Raw genomic sequence first — 8,077 nt, 5'->3', positions numbered from 1 at the left:
AAAGAAAAATTTCCTTTAATAGGATACCACAAACCATAATCTACTATGCCTTTCAGGTACCAGAATATCCTTTTCACTGATACCAAGTGAGTCTCCTTGGGATCCTTTTGAAATATAGAAACCAATCCAACATCATGTGCAATATCCAGTCTACTAAGAATGACATAATGCAATTTACCAATCATAGACCTATATTCTTTCTCATCCACAGATGGTGAGTCATCTTGTTTAGACAACTTGCAGCCTATCACCATCAGAGTACCAACCGGTAATACAATCTTCTATGCCAAATGCTTTCAACACCTCTTTGACATACTTACTTTGATAGATAAAAATTCCACCATCCAATTGCTGGACCTGCAACCTAATAAAAAATTTAATCTCTCCAATAAGAGACATCTCAAATTCCTTTTTCATCTCCTCAACAAAATCCATGCATAAGTCATGATTACCACCAAAGATAATGTCATCCATAAATACTTCATCTATCAATACTTTCTCTCCATTAGTCTTTAAATATATCTTATTGTCCTCACTGGTAGGCTCGAATCCTATCTTGATTAAGTGTGCATGCAACCTTTCAAACCATAATCTTGGTGCTTGCTCCAATCAATAAAATGCCTTATGTAGTTTGCAAACCATATCTTTGTGTTCAAACAAAGCAAATCCATCTGATTGTTCAATGTAAACTTCTTTTTCAAGGATGCCATTGAGAAAAGTTGATTTAACATCCATTTGATACTTTAAATCCTTTAAATGCAGCATAAGCAAGTAGCATTCTTACTCCTTCCAATCTCGCCATAGGTGCAAAAGTTTCACTATAATCTTCTCCTTCTTCTTGTGCACAGCCTTTGCAAACCAATCTTTCTTTATTTCTCACAACCTTTCCTTCTTCATTTAACTTGTTTCTAAAAACCCATTTGGTTCCAATCACATTCTTGTCTTCCGGTCTCAGAAAAAGTGTCCATGCCTCATTCTTCTTTATCTGATCTAACTCCTCACTAATTGCACTAATCCAATCATCATCCTTTAATGCCTCTCTTACTATTCTCGACTCAATAGTAGAAATTAGACAAGAATTTTCTCTTATTTTCCTCCTTGTTTGTACCCCAGCATGTTTATCTCCAATTTTGTTCTTCTGAGTGATTTAACCTGACATACCTTAGAATAATCGGTTCCTATGCTATGCTTCCTTCTTCATGTTCTTCATCTTCTTCATTTCTCTTTGCATTTACCAGTTGAGCAACTATTTCTACAACATTTTTCTCATCAGTCTTTTGCACTTCTGGTTCTATGAGAACAAGTATTTCTTCATCTTGCTCAAGTTTAGATTTGCTAGACTCACCAGATTTCTCAAGGAGTTCATCTATTTCCACATTATCACTCACAATGATCTTCTTAGTTCTCTTTTTATAACATTTAAATGCCTTAGTCTTTGTATAATAACAAAGAAAATTATCTTTATCACACTTAGCATCACATTTTTTTGTGTAATCATCTCTCTTAATATAACATTTACTCGCAAATATTTTGAAATATCTTACACTAGGAGTCTTTCCATGCCATTATTCATAAGGTGCTTTGTTATTACCTTTTTTTACAAGTACTCGATTCAAACTATAGACAACAGTGCTGACTTCTTCGCTCCAAAACATCTTCGGTACTTCACCTTAAATCAACATGGTTCTAGTAGCTTGAACAATTGTTATATTCATTCTCTCTACTATTGCATTTTGTTGTGGAGTTCTAGGAGCTGACATGTACCTCTTAATTCCATGTTCATCACAAAACTTCACAAACTCATCAGAAGTAATTTCACCTCCCCGGTCATATCTCAAACATTTTAGATTCTTCTAGGTATCTTTCTCAACAAGAGCTTTAAATGCTTTAAACTTACTAAAAGCCTCAAACTTTTCTCTCAAAAAAGTTACCCACATCATTTTAGAATAATCATCAATAAAGATCATAAAACACTTATCACCAAAATAGCTCTTAGAGTCTTAGTCCTCATAGGACCACAAAGATCAGTATGAACCAAATCAAGAATATTTTTTGTAGAAAAAGGCTTAATATTAAAGGATACAAAGGTCATCTTACCCAACACACAATCCATGCATAACACATTGTCTGGTTTCACAAGATGGGGTAAACCTCTAAAATTACTTGACTTGCTAACCTTAATCAAATTGTCTAAATTGAAATGAAAAAATATCTTATTCCATAACCAACTCTCTTCAATATTCACCACCAAACAATCAGTTACATTAGTATTCAGATGAAATAAATTACCTCTAGTTTCCTTCCTAGTAGCAATCAATTCTCTATTATTTCCAAAAATCCTTCACACTCCACTTTTAAATTCAAGTAGATATCCCTTATCATTAAGTTGTCCAACACTCAAGAGGTTATGTTTTATTCCTTTAACCCAAAAGACATCATATACATTACTCTTCCCATTTAATGAAATTGATCCTTTACCTTTAACCATGCAGGGAGAGTTATTGCCAGATCTTACACCACCTCCATCAAACTCTTCAAGGGATAGGAACTTACTTTTGTCACCGGTCATGTGGTATGAGCAACCACTATCTATTATCCATTCATCATTGTTATCCATATGAGACACCAAATCCTTCTCATCAGTAAGATCCTACTTCAGAGCAGCAAATACTATCTCCTCATTTTCATCTCCTTCTAATTCATCAACGGTCACACCTTCATCCACTGCAACATAACAATGTTTCTTTCTTTTTCCTTTGAATCTCCTAAACTTATCTTTCTTATTAGTGTTATGGAAATTAGTAGCTATGTGTCCAGCCTTACTACAAGAGAAACACCTTAAGGGTAATTTACCTTTATATTTACCTGTTCCTCTAGGGAATCTTCTAGCCAGTAATGCCTCAAGTTCCATCAGATGATCTTCATCATCACCATCACCTCTGCTACCATCATGACTAGACCTGTAGTCATGATTATAACAAACATATTTTCCTTTCCTTGTTGATGTACTAGCTAATGAAGCCTTAAAGGAAGATTCAGAAGGTTTGGAAACACTATTATCAAAACTGTTATTTTCAAATCCAGTTAACTTTCCAATTAAAGAATCAATAGTAACTTTATCTTTTGAAATGGATCTCAGTTCTTGAATAGCCGACACTCTGATAGAATATTATGGTAAAAGAGTTCTAAGAATTTTGCTAACGATAGTATCATCTTCAATCTTACCTCCGACACTCTTTATTCCACCCAAAAACTCCTTAATCCTTTGTCCATATTGAGTTATGTTCTCATCGTCAACCATTTTCATATCATCAAATTTTCCTCTCAGACTCTCTTTCTTTACCGTTTGTACATGTTCATCTCCTTTATAGATTAAATTTAATTTCTCTCATACTTCATTTGCAGTTTCTAATCCATGAACATCAATATATATAGACTCAGACAGAGTACTTACAATTGCTTCAAAAGCCTGAATGTTTTCCTGTTGTTCTTTTAGCTCATTCGGTGTCAAGGGAGTGGTAGTAGGTGAAACATACTCGGTTATCACATGATTCCAATATTGTAAACCCATTCCATTAATGTAGATCTTCATTCGTGATAGCTCTAAGAACTAATTACATGATATTTCTCAATTTTGAGCTTTAATATTGACTTTCTTGATTTATTGCATCCTCTGTCAAGGTCCAAGGTCTAGGGTTTAGGGTTTATCAAGATTTATTATGTTTTATGAAGAAACCCCTAGCAATGATATATTATGTCGTTACCTTTTTCTCACTTAAATGTCGAGGGTTGTATTCTGTTGGCAGGGCCATTTTATTCCATAAATATTAAATTGCCTTAGACCGGTTTATGAAATAATTTTTCTTAAGTCATGTACAAAAAAATTTCCAATAGTTGGTCTCCCTTTAATATTTGTACTCATGCCCATAATTTTCCTAAGTCCGAAAGTCCTAAGTATTTCGACCGCTTGCTAAAGATAGAATGAATTTGACGATTTGCGCTTCCCTGTGGTAAAAAGTGCAAGGATGATAAAGATCATGGCATTGCGAGATGATATCATTTTCAACAGAAACCAACAAGCCGATGATGTAGCCGGTTGAGGCATTGTGTTACCGGTTCTCAGGTGGCAAAAACTAGTTCACTAACAACCCTATCAATTTGCACATGTTTAAAATGAATGGTGATGTTATGTCCTAAGGTAAAAGGTGCCCAATTTTTAATTCTGACAGAATTAATGGGCATTGTCCAAAAAAATAAAGCATGAATAGATCTGACAGCCCCCGTATCCCCGTGATGGAAGTTGCAAGGAAGTTACGAACCATGGCATCATGAGATGATGCCACGTGTCTCGGGTTGGCTAAGAAATTGTGGGGCCACTGACAAAGTCTGGTCAAAAGATGATATGGCATTGATTATTCATGGCTTGATGGGCCCACAAATATAGATGGAAGGTCAAATTCTGCATCAACATATAATGATCGCTTGATTTCCTAGGCTGGGTAAGATTTGCGGCTGAGTTTCAAAATGTGAAATTAGGAGGGATCATTGGAGGCACCGATCATAGCTTGCATGGGAGAGATAGGGTAAATTGGATGCAAACTTGTCAAATTAGGATTGATGGCAATCACTTTGAATTTTTGAATGTCGACTCACCCTAGAGGAAGGTTATGTGAAATCCTTGTTGAATAAATAAATAACTAGATAATTAAAGATGATATCTCAGAGATGAGAAAGGATCGAGAAAAGCTTCAGGTTTTGATATGATGGATCACGAGTTCTCTGATAAATTCAAAGATTTGCTTGTTGACTGGAATCCTGAAGCAAGAGATTATACATTGAGAAAGGAATAAGATTAGAACAAAATCATTCATGCGAGGTGAATATATGCAGGTGGCAATGGAGTGATGGCTTAGAAAATGATAGTGATTTGAGTTGTAGGCATGATTGTTGGAATCCATAGCTGACAAGATGAGCACAAGATATCAGGATGATGATTCTTCACATGGATTAACACTGCCACTTTGAAGGGATTTTTGATTATAAATTCACTAGGTAGGTGATAGAATAAATAGAAATAGATACAAACTTCTTCATTTTTCTGAGAACAGTTTTTCATCAGTGAGAGGATAGTGTTCAAACAAAATTATGTATGGAGTCGTTGTATATTTTGTGACACTGGATGAATGTGTTTTCTCTGGTATGATGTTGCTGATTGTCAGAGGGGTTGTGAAATTTCAGAGGATTACCAGAGGGGGCATGAAAGCCTTTTGTTATCAGGAAAAGCCACCCAGGACATATCCTCTACTCTTACTTTGTATTTTGTTGGCAGAGTGTTCCAAGAGGGAGCTTGTAGGGAGCTGAAATAAGGATTTGTTCGAGTGAGGATTGGCAGCTTGTCGTCTCTACAATGACAGGAAAGCTGTAATGCCTTCTCAACAAATTTTATTTACCCCCAAGCTCCTCTTTCTATTTTCTCTGATCCAAGGCATAAAGGCTGTAGAATTTCCTCTAGTTCAATGGGAAAGTCTTGTTTCATGTCAGGATTTGTGTGATATCGGCATGACTCAAGTGTTTTTGTTTCTACCGATAATCAATTGAATATTTTTGTTTTACCTCATCATGGGCACTAGCATGTACATAAGGAATATTTTGTAACATAATTTTGTACAACCTCTAGGGCTTGGTTTTGGTGACAAGTGTCTTTTGGCCTGAAGCTTGTCACTCCCTCATTTTCTATAAAAGGGAAATTAAGACCATTAGTTAGGGTTCTAAATTTTGTAAAAAGGATCTTTGTAAAAATAGGTCCATTCTGTAGGGGTAGGTTCCATATATATGTAATGTCATTTTGTAGAGAAAAAGTAATAAAATAGTTGCGACTTTCCTTTTTAAGTGGGTTATTCTGTAATCAAAGTTGTTAACTGTTATCTGATAGAAGATAGCTTATGATTCTAATGCAAATATATTTTCTAATCTTTACTCTCCTGTGTGCGATTTTATTTTCTTTTGAGCAAATGGGATCAAGGGTTTTGTTTGTTTGTTGCATTATTATGATGTATGTAATTTTTCATTCAATGCTTTAGTCTAAGGGGTTAATTAAAATGCTTGAATGAGATTACAGAGAAATAAGACTTGTAACAGGATTTGATAAGTAGTTCAGGTAAGGGATTGTAGACATAACAATGTTGTAAGGTAGTATTGTTCAAGGCTAGATCAACTATTAGACGAGTTCTTATCAAATTTTTAGTAACGTTTTCAAAGCCTCTGTAGCCCAAATGAATAAGGCACTGGTATTTGCTAGCAAGTGTCATTAGATTTTTGGTTTTTGGTCTATATTCTTTGTTATTTCTTAGAACAGATATTTTAAAATATCAAAATATCATCTGGTTATGTTTTTATGTATTTCCTGAAAGTTATCCCGGCCATCTCATTCTCTAGCTTAAGGTTGAAGATCACTGAACGACTTTCCATCCTTGAGCATTCTCCCTTTCTGTTGAGTCCTTTTATGAGATAGACTACTTCATTTTTAGTAAATTCCTGAGTATCATTGTAGAGAGTAGGAAGTTCATTGAAGGGATCACCCTCTTGGGTTCTGCAGAGCCCAAAGTATAGAAGGTTCTTGTATCCTTGTTAAAGTTGGTCCAATCCTAATGATATTGTTAGTTGGAGGTGACTCTCCATAGGTATTTGGAGGAATCAGCTTGGTCTCTACCCTATGGCAGTGTAAGCCCCTTTATTCTGGGAATCAACAAAAATGACGACTCTACTGGGGAGAATATGAATTGTAAAGAATCTCTGGTAGGCAAGATTTTCTAAATATTTAGTCGAGATTATCCCATCCAAGTGACTAACCAGAATGGTGACTCTATTGGGGAATGTTGCATAAACCTATATAGGTCTTTTTTGATTTGATGGTTGAGCATTGCTCCCACATCACAGGGCTCAAATCTTTGCCCAAAGAGTAAAGAGTTTCTTAACCCGTCCCTTGTCAATTTGAGTCAATTCTCATAAATGTTGCTAGAGAATCTACTATAGTTCATCTTTTATAAAGAGTTTTATCCAGATATTTCCATTTTTGAAGATTATTTATAATACCTCACTAGTTGTGAGTGCCGACTCTGAGACTCTGAGATCTATGCACTAGTATGTAAAAAAGGAACCAAATAATTTGCAGAAAAGATGAAGCAGATTTGAGCTCTTATGATGAAGTACCTGTTGTTCACCAAAAGTGATAACCCAAGACACCTGCAAATCTATCTATGAGATAGCTGATCTCAATCAATGAAACACCTCAGGGCTTGGACAACATAACATAGGATCCTAATGATCCTCCTGCACTTCAGGTTCTGCTAGACCTAGGGGGGGACATCCTTTTGATGCATTGAATACAACAATCACAAACATAAGACTGCATCAACAATGAGCAGATAAATCATTTCACAAGGTCAACATATTAGGAAACATTACAGATTGGCTAGATCTATACAAACAATAGGATGAAGCGGAGCTTTGAAAGAATGGAACACAAACACCCCTAAACATGAAGGGAAAATAGATTTATCTTTTAAATGTACATCTGAAAACATCCCCAAACTTGCAAGACCAGTGCCTTGTTCATTGGGCAACAGAATCACAGACAGAACCACAAATATGAATCATAGATGCAAATTTGTTTTCCTTAAACAAGATATTCATGCACCAATACCTGATATTAATGCACTATTTGATTCATTCACAAATTTATCAGATCTGGAAATACATTTCATCATTTATGACTGACTATAGAATTTAAAACCTTCCTTGAAGGATACCTATAAACAGTCATACAATTTCCTTAAAATTGACAAATCTTTATCCTCCTTGAGGATTCAATTTATGATAATGAAATGCTTACACAGAGACAATACTGTGAGGAATTTACTCATGCCTGACACAAGCAAGACCTGCAACTAAAATCACATTTACAACAATGCACTGCAATCTTCTGTACCCTGAAACAAACCAGAAGCATTTACAAATTTGGGTCATGACATTCAGAAAGTGGAAGCCATCAAATCTGGAGCATTTTCCAAATTTCTGG

Source organism: Cryptomeria japonica, chromosome 8, assembly GCF_030272615.1.
Source record: "Cryptomeria japonica chromosome 8, Sugi_1.0, whole genome shotgun sequence".
NCBI lineage: Eukaryota > Viridiplantae > Streptophyta > Pinopsida > Cupressales > Cupressaceae > Cryptomeria > Cryptomeria japonica.
Note: the sequence above shows the minus strand (reverse complement) of the source record.